Here is a 14,105-nt window from a genome sequence, read left to right as displayed (position 1 = left end):
TCACAGATGTTAATTGTGTTTGTATACTGTCACTCAAAACCCCTCTTCTCACATTTGCCCTGCTCTCTCCCAGCTTGCCCAGCACGCTCTGCTGCTGACAGCATCGCTATTGATATTAACTTTAACCTTTCATTATCATTTCTCCTCCTGGAGCACATTAAGAGCTTCAGAGAAGATAACTTTTCCTAAGTGATACATTTCCTAGGACATTACACGAATGCAGCTGCTTTGTTTGACAAGTTTTGTGAGAGCCCTCCTTTCACCATAGCCATTTCCTCCAGTCATGGAAGATTTTGGATCCCCCAACAGCTTGCTCACTTAAATTAGGCAAGGCTCATGATCATCTCCATACACCCCAGCAAGGGAAAAGAGCTTGTTTAGATATCTGCTTTCATAGCAGAAAGCACCTGTAATACTTCTCAGTCAATGAATGACTGGGTATAACTATCTCACGTACAAAGTTATTTTGCATACGGCACACTCCATAAACCATGTCCCATTTTAGCAAGGCTGACTGTGGAATAATATTATTCTAGATGGGAAAACCAGTGGTGCAATGTAACCCTTCTATCGAGCTGGAGTGCAGACAGAGTCCCAGTTTAGACATCTCACCTCTGAGAACTGCATTGCAATGTGGATCCAGAACTGGCTGGCCCACAGAAGGCAAAGAGTGGTTGTTGAAGGGTCATATTCTGTGTGGAGGTTGGTGACCAGTGGTGTGCCTCAGGGATCTGTTCTGGGACCCTTACTCTTTGTGATTTTTATAACTGACCTGGATGAGAAAGTGGAGGGTTGGATTAGTAAGTTTGAGGATGACATGAAGGTTGGATGTGTTGTGGATAGTATAGAGGGCTGTCAGAGGCTACAGCGGAACATAGATAGGATGCAAAGTTGGGCTGAGAAGTGGCAGATGCAGTTCAACCCAGATAAGTGTGAAGTGGTTCATTTTGGTAGGTCAAATATGATGGCAGAATATAGTATTAATGGTAGGACTCTTGGCAGTGTGGAGGATCAGAGGGATCTTGGGGTCCGAGTCCATAGGATGCTCAAAGCGACTGTGCAGGTTGACTCTGTGGTTAAGAAGGCATATGGTGTATTGTCCTTCATCAATTGTGGAATTGAATTTAGGAGCTGGGAGGTATTGTTGCAGCTATATAGGACCCTGGCCAGACCCCACTTGGAGTACTGTGCTCAGTTCTGGTCACCTCACTACAGGAAGGATGTGGAAGCCATAGAAAGGGTGCAGAGGAGACTTACAAGAATGCTGCCTGGAATGTGGAACATGCCGTATGAAAGCAGGTTGAGGGAACTCGGCCTTTTCTCCTTGGAGCGACAGAGGATGAGGAGGGACCTGATAGTGGTATATAAGATGATGAGAAGCATTGATCACGTGGATAGTCAGACGCTTTTCCCCAGGGCTGAGATGGTGGCCACAAGAGGACATAGGTTTAAGGTGCTGGGGAGTAGGTACAGAGGAGATGTCAGGGGTAAGTTTTTTTTTTACTCAGAGAGTGGTAAGTGTGTGGATGGGCTGCTGGCAACTGTGGTGGAGGCAGATACGATAGGGTCTTTTAAGAGACTGTTGGATAGGTACATGAAGATGAGAAAAGTAGAGGGCTATGGGTAAGCCTAGAAATTTCTAGGGTAGGGACATGTTTGGCACAGCTTTGTGGGCTGAAGGGCCTGAATTGTGCTGTAGGTTTTTCTGTTTCGAACAGCACTCCCTTGGCATTACTCCAGAAACTGTATTCACCAACCAAAAAACAAATTCCAACTTGATACCAAAGACAAAATGAGATCAGTTTATTTCAAATGTACATTTTATTTCATTTTCATATTAAACACTGAGTGAAGTTTTTTTTAAATTGGAAGACAGAAATAAAAAGAACAGGTACAAACCACCATTACATTGTCTAAACCCAGCTGGGGTCTGCCATGCAATAACCCAGTATCTGCCATCCTCACCCTGGCCTCCATTACCTCCACTTTTCTGCGCTTAAAGCTGTGGCAAAAGCAAAACAAATAAACAACAACGAAATATAATCACCAAATACAAGTGGAAAGTGCCTTGAATATTGAAAGGCGAGGGTCCTCAAGGCACAGTGCTCTGATTATGGATATGCTGGGCTTGTGTATAAAGCAAACTGGTTGGCGTTGTGGAATGCATATGGACGAAGAAGCTGGTTTGCTGCTGCTATCAGGAGGCTGCCTTTGTCGCTTCCTTCTTCTCTTGCTCAATCACTGCAATAACAAGAATCCAGTTGAACAGCCAAATCTTTTCTAAAAGATCAACATCACCAATTGCTAAAGGGGTGGATCTATTGCCTCTTGGCAATAGGCAATACCCAAGTCCCTGAAGGGGCTATAATCTACACACCAATCAACTAGGCACTAGTCCAGCCCTCTGCTGTATTGACCAATGGGGGAAAAAAAATCTAACTTTTGCCTTGCATTAGTTTTGAAGAAGTCTTGGTTTCCAAGGTTATTTATCAACTGGATAAACAATCATGATCCCACATCCAACTCATTCTGAAATACAAGAGTGTACTGGTTAAAATGATATACTTGGACTTTTGATTTTATTCCAGATTCAATTTGATGCAGAGTTCCTTGTAAATGTATGGCTGGTATCCAGAACTTTAACAGCTGGTTGCCTCTGTTGCAGTGTGACAATGTGGTGGCAATTAACAGAGAAACAGGCAAGACTAGCTGAACAAGCTTTCCCAAAGCCTTAGGAGAATAATCAGAGTGTGGGAAGGAAATTTGGAACAAGAAGCGCTGTGAAATTTCTTGGAAACCCCCCCACAGGATTAATTTAAATCAGGTCTGTTTGAAGAGTTTTTTTGTTGCAAATGTGGAATCATCCCAAGTACACAATTAGAACAGGCCATTTAGCCCCTCAAGGATGCTTCTACATTCATTTCTACCAAGGCATGCCTGGGACTCAGCTCCACTATCTGCCATTTTTCCAAAACTCATGAAACTTTCACCTAACAAATATTCTGCCAAGGGTTCTTGGAGATGAAAATGTGCCTCTTGATTCCAAATTTGAGGGCCTACCTCAAATTTTAACAGCTCCTTTGTTCCAGGTCCCTCCAGCTTCTCCTTTTTCTTTAACTTTCTCAAACTGCTTTTTTCTTTACCATGATCAAGACAGACCGAGCAGCTTCTGAAGGAGTGAACTGTCCTTCTCCAACATTGAACTGAGCTTTAATAGCAACCAATGGGACCTATAGCAGCCAATAAACTGCCTGATCAGCCAATCCCAATATGGTTTCAGAATTTTCACAAGGCAGAAAGTATACCACAAATATTTTAATGGGCATTTTAGCCTATTAAAGAGCACTAAATACCCAAGGCTGAAATAATTAGAATGTCGTTATGGCTCAGTACACCATAAATAGCAGACTACATGTGATTCTCTTCCCTTCCCCGGTGTAATTTATGCAGATCCCACAGATTCTTCAGTTTTGCATTGTAATGATTCCAGGTAGCAATAGTTTTGCAGTCACAGTTTCAACTGTGAATCCTGAGTTTATTGTACATCTATCCCCGAGTGGAAAACTCAGGATGAGCAGTTTGTTACAGCTCTATAAAAGTAGAGCGTCATTTCCACTTTTCTGCTACAGCTCTCAAGGTGAACACCAATGCTCCACTGGATGTTGTCTGCTTTTTGTACCTGTACTGTAAGAATAAGCTTACAAAGACACCCAAATCCCTTCCTTCCTCCACGTCTCAATGTTATGAAAACATTTCCATCTCTTTCTCACATTCAGGTGGATGACTTCACACTTTAGCACACAGAATTCCACACACTACAGTTTAGCACATGGAGTATGTTCATGTCCCTTTATAAAATTTCCTCATCCCATTCACACAATTTATGTGAACATAGTGACATCTGAAGTTTTAGACATGTAACTCTTTACTCTTTTACCACCTCAGTGTACTTGATGGAAAGTTGAAGCAGTGCTATTAACCCTCGGGAACGCAAATCAATATGACCCTCTCCCCACCAACTCACTATTTGGAAAGAGTTCCTTTTCATTCATACCCCAAACTCCCAACTAAATTACCAACCCACCTTCCAATTCATTTTTGTTCTGATCTCATGTGGCATCTTAGCAAGTTCATTCCAGATCCCACATGAGCAATGGCCATCCAACCCTGCATTATACATCATTGCTATGACAAAATTTCCAATTAAATTATGATATGTCCTAAATCATGATAAGTCTATGCCAACTCTGATTAGTTCCATGGTCACTTTGATGAACTAAGTGTTCAGGCATTGCTATATTTTGAGAGATCCAGTTATATCCATTCAAGGTTAGTTAGTGAAAGCTGTGAAGCTACTTAGTTTCTGACTCCCTTACTTCTTGAAATATTACAATCCAAGTTAGAGCAATCTCAGAAATTTAAACTAATGTGTCCATAATTCAACAGCTTTGGCTTCAATTTAAATAAGAAGGTAGAGTTGTTTGGAGTGGATGGGCTAAATACACTCAGGGATAGATCAGTGGATGAGCTCTGATAGATATTTAAGCAGCTAGTTCATAATGCTCAGCAGAACTTTATCCCAATTAGAAAGAGGGATTCCCTGAAAAAGATGAGCCATCTGTGTTTAACAAAGGAGGTCAAGAAAAAAAATACTAAACCTAAAACTAGAGCTTACAAAGTGTCAAGGGCTAGAGGTAGATGAGAGGACTGGGAATTTTACAGGAACCAGCATCATGAGCCTAAAAAGCTAAGGGGGATGGAGAAAACTGACTATGATCAAAAGTTGGCAATTAATATCAAAGCAAACATTAAGAGCTTCTAAGGATAAACGAAAAGGAAGGGGATAGCTAAGGTAAGTATAGGACCCCTGGAGAGTGAGACTAGGGAATATTGGGAAATAAGGAAATGGCAGATAAGTTAAATCAATATTTTGTGATGGAGGATGTTGCAATATTCCAAAGATAATAAACAGAGAAGAACATGTCTCTCAAGATAGGGATTGTTACAAGGTATTGGAAAAGCTAATGGAACTAAAGGCAGATAATTCACTAGGACCCAGAGGTTTGCACCCAAGGATTTAAAGTGTCTGCAGAGATCATTGGTTGAAGGTTTTCATAAGTCACTTGGGCACACTCCCACAACTAAGAAAAACCACAAATGTGGCTCTTTTCAAGAAGGGAGAGAGACAAAATGCAGGAAACTGTAGGCCTGCTAGTTTAACATCTGTTGTTCGGAAGATGTTAAAGTCCTCAATCAAGTAAGGCTCCGTCAATTGGAAAGCTTAATATAATCAAACCAAGTCAACATAATAAACCCTGTTTGACTAAACTTGCTAGAGTTCTTCAAGGGATGGGACAGGCAGAGTCAATAGAGGATAACTTAAAGATTATTTGATTTTCCAGAAGGCAGTTGACGAGGTGCCACATAAAAGGATGGTGCACAAGATAAGGGCTCATGGTATGGGGTTTGGGGAGGTGCGTGTTAGCATGGATTGAAGACCAGGTATTGCATACAAAACAGAGTCAGACTAAATGGGCCTTTTTCAGACTTGAAGGATGCAACAGGTGGAGTGTCCCTCAGATGAGAATTTGGCTGTTGATCATTTACTATCAACATTAAATCACATAGAGGAGGCCAGAGGACAAGCTATCAAATTTACTGTTGACACTAAAATAGATGGGAGGGCATGTTGTAGTGAAGAACTTTGGACTCTGCAACAGAATATAGATGGGTTGAGTGAGTGGATGAAAACTTAGCAAATGGAGTTTGAAGCGAGAAAGTGTGAGGTCAGATACTTTGGCAAGAAGAATCTAAAGTCAGATTGTTATCTAAATAGAGGGAAAATAGAAGCAAGTGAAGTACAGAGAGATCTAGGTGTTCACATACATGAATCACAAAGAGTTAACAAGCAGGTGCACCAAATGGTTGGGAAGGTGATTGTGTATTTGCATTTATTGCAATAGGATTGGAGTTAGAAGGAGGGAAGCATTGCTACAATGGCACAGGGAACTGGTGAGACCACACCTGGAACATCATGCACAGTTTTGGTCCCATTATTTAAGAAAGGACATACTAGCATGAGAGGCAGTTCAAAAGAGATTCACCAGACTAATTCTAGGGATGAGAAATCTGTCCTATCACAAGCAGCTAGAGAGGTTGAGTCTGTATTCTTTGCAGTTTTGAAGAATTGGGGGAGGGGGGGGGAGCGCGGTGAATCTTATAGAAAGACAGGATCCAAAGAGGGTTTGACAGGGTAGATGTTGAGATGTTTCCACTAGTGGAAGAGTCTCGAACAAGGGAACATATTTACAATATTAGAGAGCAGTCATTCAAAACTGAGGTGCATAGAAACTTCTTGCAGAGGGTAGTAAATCTCTGGAATTCTCTGCCCTAGAAGGTTGTGGGAGCTGGATCACTGGAGAGATTTAAAGAGGAGGTCGATGAAGTTTTCAAGATTGGGGAATTGCAGTTACATTTTCAGATCACAGATTTTCATTAATTCTACTGTCATCCATTTGGTCATTCCCCTGGGTAAAGTCACAACTCTATTAACCTTAAGTGCTTGTGTGGTTTTCAATAGGAAAAACTCATCTTTGGCAACTGCTTTCAGGTGTAGGTCTTACAATGTTCATGATTAATCAATGCCCGAGTGAAAGATCTAATAGTGATGTAACACCACAGAGCAAATCAATTTAACCACCAACCTAAAACAATAAACTATTGCAGTTCTAAATGCAAAATGTTTCAATGGATTTGACTTCACTGATGTTTACAATCATAGAATCTTGCACTGTTGAAGATAATTCAGTTCCATGGCCTTTGCTGCTGGTTCTTTGATAAAACAAAGCCACCCTTTCTCCACATCTTGCCTCAATTTCTTTCCTTTTCATGTACTTATGTAATTGCCTTTGATGTTGTTTTTGGAGAAGTGTAGTGCACAAGACACAACGCAGCTGCAAGGCCAAGAAAAATACCTCCAAACCCAAGAGTTAGTTGAGATTCAATGCAAGACAACACCTTCCTGCAGATAAGCATTTCCACTGCAGCTGAAGATGGCAAAGGATATCATGCACACACTAAATCAGACAGCGGCACTAGAATGGCCAACGATGGAAAATCTCAGGAATTCTCTACCCCAGAGGGTTGTGAAGGCTGGATTGCTGGGTGGTTTTTAAAGAGGATACAGATATATTTTTGAATGATCAGAGATTTAGGGCCATGGGGAACAGGCACAGAAGAATTGAGGCCTAGGGCAATTCAGCCATGATCATATTGAATGGCAAGGCAGGGTTGGTTGGCATGGTGGCCTACTCCTGCTTCTATTATCTTGTGTTAATTCACTTAACTTGCTTGTTCCAGTGCAGGGTGCCCAAAAGATTCATGCAGCCACACTATCATGATGTCCACAGCGAGTGCACTACTTATTGTGTCTCCGAATGTTTATGGGGTTTGATTTGTGCACGGCTTTAACTGATTGTACTGAAGCCATAGAGGAGCAGAAGCGGCTTATTTCCTGTAATTGGTGGCAATTTTTACACACTTGAAGAACTTGTTCCATCCAGCGGGTGGAACACACTGCTCAAGGCAATAGTGGAAGCAAATGCTTACAACACTTTAGTAGTATTTATATGGGCATTTAAAATCCCAAGGCATAGAGGGCTATGGCAAGTGCTGGCAAATAGGGTTTGTACAGATAGGTATGTGATATCCAACATGCTATGGTGGGCTGAAGGGCCTGGTTCTGTGCTCTGTGACTTGGAGAGGTTTGTGAAGCAGCTCAGATGACATGCACTCCCAATATTGATGGAATTCTGAGTGCCTTATAAGTATGATGGTGGCAAGGAGGCAGGTTCTCCATCTGCAGGATTCTGGAAAGTCACACAGGTGGGTGGTCAATCTTCAGTGAGAGGTGGTCACATGTGAACCTGGGGTGAAGGACTAAGAACATGGATGCACTGCTTGTAGGTAGTCACACCCAGTGCAAAACTAACCCCACACACTGCTACATTCACCCAATAACCTTTATCAAATCATAACCCCTACCACAGAGGAGATTTACGAGTATATTGCCCCAATTGGAGGACTTTAGTTATGAGGAGAGATTGATGAGGCTTAGCTTGTTTTCCCTGGAACAGAGAAGGCAGAGAGGCAACCTGATGGAAGTATATAAAATTATGAGGGGTTAGATAGGGTAAATATTAAGAATCTTTTACCCATGATGGGGGTGTCAAAACAAGAGGACAAACATTTAAGGCGAGTTTTAAAGGAGATCTGAGGGGAAAGTTCTCCAAATAGGTGGTCAATCTCTGGAATGTGCTCCAGAGGAGTTGGTGAAATCAGATACAGTCATTAAGAGACATTCAGATAGGCACTTAAATAGGCAAAGCATAGAAGGGTATGAACTTAATGCAGATAAATGGGATTAGTGTAGATAGATACAGTGGCTGGCACAGATGTGATACTGAATGACTTATTTGTGTGCTCTCTGACCTGTTGTTCATATATACAACACACATTTAATAATATCCAGTCCTCTCAAACACCACACATACCCACTGCCAGCTATTCAACTATGGCAGGCACATTAGTCATCATGCAACCCAGTCACAGACACAGGACCCACTCTCTTCCAGGATAGGGAAGCATACACCTGGGGCTAGCAATACAAGCCTGTGGCTGATAACTACTCACCCATCCCCTCAGCCACAGGAGAGTTGACTGACCATTTCCTGCAGGTTCTGTGGCTACATTAGTGGCCAATGCAGCCAACACCGAATGTACCTCTCCACTCCCACATCCCCTTGTTCCAGTCTCTTCTGATTTGCAAGCAGTGGGTGATCTGAGCAGTACTGCGTCCTCTCTACCCAATCCCTTGCTGAAAAGCTCCGCCCCTGAGCAACAAGACCATGACCCTTCAACTGCCTGACAAACCCTCTCCAGTACGGATCCTAGGACACTGCAATTTATGAGAATGAAAGCAAATCAGCACAGGTGCTGGAAATCTGAAATAAAAACAGCCAGGATCCTCAGCAGGTTGATGATCTGCTGTGATTCCCAGCATTTGCTGACTTTATTTGACACACACACACTTTGGGAAAGCAATAGCAAGGTGGTCCAGTGCACATTGTACGCACCCTCTTGTGTTGGCAGTGGATTCTTTACTCGGACTTCTGTCTTCTTTAAGCTGCCCCTGTTGAACCTCTTCACCTCTGACATGTCCTGCTTCTCACTGTTGCTCGGTTTGTCTGGCATCTTTTGCCGTTTACTGCAACAAAAATAAAACAAGTTTGATATTTAGAAAGCTTTCCCCAAAAAGAAAAGATCCTGAAAGAAGTGGCAAACACTGAAACAACAGGAACTAAAGTTGGACATAACTCAGGAAGAGGGATAAGAGGAATGAAAATAATAGTGCAAGGAAGTGGATTTTCTGCTTTATTTTAAGATTACATAGAGAAAAGAAGTAACCTAATGATGTGCTTGACACACTCTATCCATGAGAGCACTGATAGCAAGTCCAGGAGCCATCTGAAGTGATGTGCAGCTATCTTGAACTGATACAGTCTCTGGAGAGGCCCCACCTGTGAATATTGAGATACAAACCTATCCCATCCCACACAGAAGCCAAGTTGGTGTGACTTGGGAGGTGACTCTGCAGTGGGAGCATTCCTGTACACCTGTTGATTTCCCCACTGTCCAACTGGAGGCCGATAAAAGTAATCCCATGAAATGACAGACCGAGGTGCCAGACTGTCCTGTCAGAGATTGTCACCTTGCTTGCCATTCAACAGCCTTTGTTTGAACACTATCTTACCATGTTACACTTGGACACAAACTGCTACATTATCTGAGAAGTTGCAAACAGAATTGCACATTACGTGGTCAACTTATCATGAAAGGAATATCACTGATGAAGCAGCTGAAGGTCATTAGGTCAAGGACCAGATCCCAAGGAACTCCTGTAGTGATGTCCTGGGGCTGGGATGATTGACCTGCAACAACCACAACCATCTTTTTGTTTGATGTCTGACTCCAACCACTGGAGTGTTTTCTCCTTAATGCCCGTTGAGCAGTTTCACCAGGACTACTCAACGTGACACTTGGTCAAATGTTGCCCTGATGTCAAGAATACAAGGAGCAGGAGTAGGCCACTCGGCCCCTCAAGCCTGCCACTTGACTTACACTAGGCCTCATCCCCTCTTCTGTGCCAGTTCCTCATTGCCCTCAATTTTTCAAAAATTAGCTACCTCCACTTTAAGTACTTCTAATGAGCTAGCCTGGACAACTTGTTGGGGTAAAAAATTCAAAGATTCACTGAGAATAAATTTCTATGTGCCTATGACCAGCTCCTCATCATGAAACTATATCCCTTTGTTTGAGACTTTCCCTATAAGTGAAAACATACCACCACCTACCGTGCCTTGTTCCCCAAGGCAGTCCCTCTCACCTCACTGCTGAGCATGCATTCCTTCATCAAACCTCCACCCTGCTTGTCCCTCTCACCTCATTACTGGGATCCTACTCAAATCCACATTTGACCCAAGTGGTTCTGGCAGAACCCAAGCCCAGGGAGGAAGTGAGTTATTCTGAGTGTCTGCTGCTTTACAGCGCTGTTGACCTCACCTTCCATTGGGTGGATCACTTGAGCCGAATGAAACAGAAAAGTAGCAGGATTGTTTTCTCCCCTGCTTTCCATGAGCAAGACAAATGGGGGAAACAGTTCCACTATGTCAAGCATATTCCAGTACTGCAACAGCTTGGCTCAAGCAGGGCCAGTTTGAACCCAGGGACAGCAGACTGTCAGTGACGCAAGGCTTTCATTGTCATCAACTGTTTCTTCACAGCGAATAATGTAGAGTTAGGAGGACCAGATGAAGTGGTTAGCTATCTGAGTTCCACACTTCTTTCACTGGCCAGCCTGCATGTGATTCAGCAGCTCAGTCACCACCGAGATGAATTTCCCTGCTGCTGCACACCTCATTGGGATAGGGCTGTTCCTTGGCAGTGATGGCTATGCCAGACCATTCCTTTATAGAATTTGGTCAAAACCCATTCAATTGTTGTGATAGAGCAGAATATTTCATAGATACCCAGTTTTGAGCTGATAACAGCTTCGAATTTAGCCTGTTTTAGCACAGCTGGACTGCCACATAAAACAAGGCAATGGGGTTTTAACATGAATAGAAGCTTGACAGTCTGTCAAAACAATGCTGCGATAGCAAGATGCACAGAGACAGGCAAATGGGCAAGGATCACACCAGGTTCCGGGGAATACATCCGGAGGAGCAGCCTAGAGTTTCCTCTGGCATCTCTCGACCTCGGCTGCTGTCTGTATGGAGTTAGCAGGTTCTCCTTGTGAAGGTGTGGGTTTCCTGAGTGCTCTAGTTTCTTCCCACATCCCAAAGACGTGTGAGTTGGTAGGTTAATCGGCCATTGTCAGTCGTTCCTAAAGTGTAGGTGAGTGGTAGAATCTGAGAGGGTTGATGGGCATGAAAAACAGGGAATAGGTTACTGGAAAATGTGGGGGGAATGGGATCATTCTGAAAGTTGATATAGTCTTGATGGGTGAAATGCTCTCCTTTCATGTCATACAGTGTTATCAGTAATATATGTCTCTCAAACAACAGCCCTAAAAGACTGCCTAGCTGCCATGTCGTTGTTTGTGGGCACTTACTGTTGTTTGTATGCCCCAACTGGGTGTTACACATCCAGTACAACAGCAATACCAATGCATAGAGAGCAGCCCATTGGCTGTAAAACACTTTGGGAGTGAGGAGCACTCTACGGGTCCATATTCTCCTTTCTTCCAACTCAACCCCACCAACAGTGTCTCACTGGACTCGGCTCCGGGGCTTGAGGTTCATCACAGTGAGAGACGATCTTCCCAGTGTGGTCTCCAGCAGAGGGGTAATTGTTGATGCTGTAGGGAGGGGCGAGGGGTGAGCGGCTGGGGGAGGAAGGAGGGACCAGTGGTCAGAGGAGGAGTGAGGGAGAGAGCAAGGGGCGCTCATTTGGAAGAGGGAGGGTGAGAAAGTGAGGAGCGTGCCATTGGAGGAGGGAGGAGTGGTGGTTGTTTTGGACGGCTGGGCAGGGGGTGGTGCGAGACGAGAAAGACAAGTCAGGGTGGAGGTTTGATGAAGAAACCCAACGCATGCTCGGCAATCCCAGTAGGAGTCTCTGAAAGGATCCGAGATACCAGATAACCGACCAGCGAGGGGTTGAATTTGACAGAGAGCCAAATCCCAGAAACTGCACCCATCCCTGAATTTCTCTGAAACCCTTCCAGTGAGGGACAGTATCAGGGAACTCCTGATTCAGGAGCAGGCTGGTGTTGACAAACTTAGCTTAAGAAATAAGGAGTGGCCACAGGACAAGAACTTGAGTTGGACTCACCCTATTTACCCAGTCTGTGAAAAGCTCCTCCTCACAGGAGCTGGAACACCTTCCCCAGGCTAGTGCCCACAGAAAGAATGCACCCACTTTCTGCATCCCTCGTCTACAGCAAAGCTACCTCCCTGAAATCGACCAGAATGAATTCACTGCTTCTCATCACGTTCTTCTTCATCCAAGAATGAGAATAGATCTCTTCATTTTCCCTGGCGTCACTCCTTTCCCTGCTTCCAATTTAGCCTCAAGTTGCAAAATCACTTCACCTGGGATGGACATTAATAACTTTGCAAGTTTTATTCCATTATAGTGATAATTTTAGACGGACAAATTTGCAAACAGCTGTTGCAGCATTGAATTAGATTCTGGTTACATGCCAGACGCTGCACCGTCGAAGAAAAGGACAGGAGAAATATTACAGTCGGTCAACAAATCTGCGTCTTTCCCCCAATCCTGTGGAACGCACCATCATAAAAATCAACATTTATAAACCTGCTTATTCCAGAGCAAATCGGGGAAGTAATGTTGACATAAAAGTTCGAACATGCATCTGATAACATTAGTGCAATACGTCTCTAATGAGTGTCGAACTGCTGGCTAATCGTCGACCTTACCAGTACAAATCTCTCCACGTATCAGCTCCCCGACTTCTGCGCTCTCCACTCGCGGTTCCGCCTCACTGCCCTTTATTCCCACTTCACAGCTCAACCTACCCTGAAACGGTTCGCTGCTCGCCGATAGGGCGCTGCTCAGAATGTCTTCTGTTGGTTGGATTGGATTTACGTCAATCATCCGTCCGGCTCACCGCATGTTAGGCTGCGCTTGGTGCTCCCTGCGCAGGCGCCGAGACTGGATTTTTTTTCAACCGGAGATTGTAGTTCTCTAAACGTCTGCCGTGAAGAGACTACAGGTTGAATAATTCGTCTACAGCCCAGGCCTTTGCATTAGAAAAGTAATGTCTGTTGAAGTTAGTTCAATTTACTCCAATAAAGTTGGTTCAACTTATTCCAATATCTTAAATAACTGTGATACTACGTCCACTTTTTTTTCTGTGGAGGAGGCAACAGAATGTCTGATTCCTGTTTAAGATTGCCATCTGCTGGATACCTCTCCAACTAGCAAACAATCTTTCTCTTCCTTTCTTTCCATTTCTCCCCCATCCAGGCAGTCTCGTTCTCCACTTACCCTTTCTGAGACCACTGGTAACCCCATCCAAGGACCCAGTATATCGCCTCTCTTTGGGCACTTATCGGGTCTCTGATACTGCACCCAGTTTACTTAAAATGTGTTAAAGGCATGCACCAAGATTGTGATAAGGAGTGTTTGCGGAACTCAATACACAAACTGCTCACAGAATAGTCAGCAGTCGTTTGTGCATAGAAGCACATGCTTCTATGATTTAAAAGATATGCTATTTCAACACACACACCCTCTGATATCGCAAAGGCTAGAGTAGGGTTCATGGGTTTCTCTGGAGCCATACATACAGGAAGAGAGGTGAACTATATCTGGAGCAATGGGGATGGGTGGCTGTACAGAAAGCAACTGTTTGTGCTTCACAGTTCCAGATGTTGACCAAAAGTTGAGCATCCAGCATGCCCTGAGTGAGCCAAGGCTCTGTGAAATGTACAACTTGTGAAACAGGGAGAGAAAGAGAGGGAGAGAGAGAGAGAGAGAGAGAGAGAGAGTGAGAGTGAGAAGAGTTGTGGCCAGTGGGGATC

At 43.8% G+C, this 14,105-nt stretch overlaps 1 long non-coding RNA gene across 1 annotated transcript; it reads right to left on the bottom strand.

Annotated features, from left to right (window-relative positions):
* Positions 1–1,802: 1,802 nt before the first annotated feature.
* On the bottom strand, positions 1,803–13,148 carry LOC127573883 (uncharacterized). The gene is made up of 3 exons (XR_007956834.1): positions 12,999–13,148; positions 9,135–9,265; positions 1,803–2,241 (listed from the first exon to the last, which is right to left on the bottom strand). It is a non-coding gene; the product is annotated as an uncharacterized LOC127573883 (long non-coding RNA).
* Positions 13,149–14,105: the final 957 nt, after the last annotated feature.

Source organism: Pristis pectinata, chromosome 8 (genome assembly GCF_009764475.1).
Source record: "Pristis pectinata isolate sPriPec2 chromosome 8, sPriPec2.1.pri, whole genome shotgun sequence".
NCBI lineage: Eukaryota > Metazoa > Chordata > Chondrichthyes > Rhinopristiformes > Pristidae > Pristis > Pristis pectinata.
The sequence above is the reverse complement of the archived record's forward strand: the minus strand, read 5'-3'. Positions and strand labels throughout refer to the sequence as shown.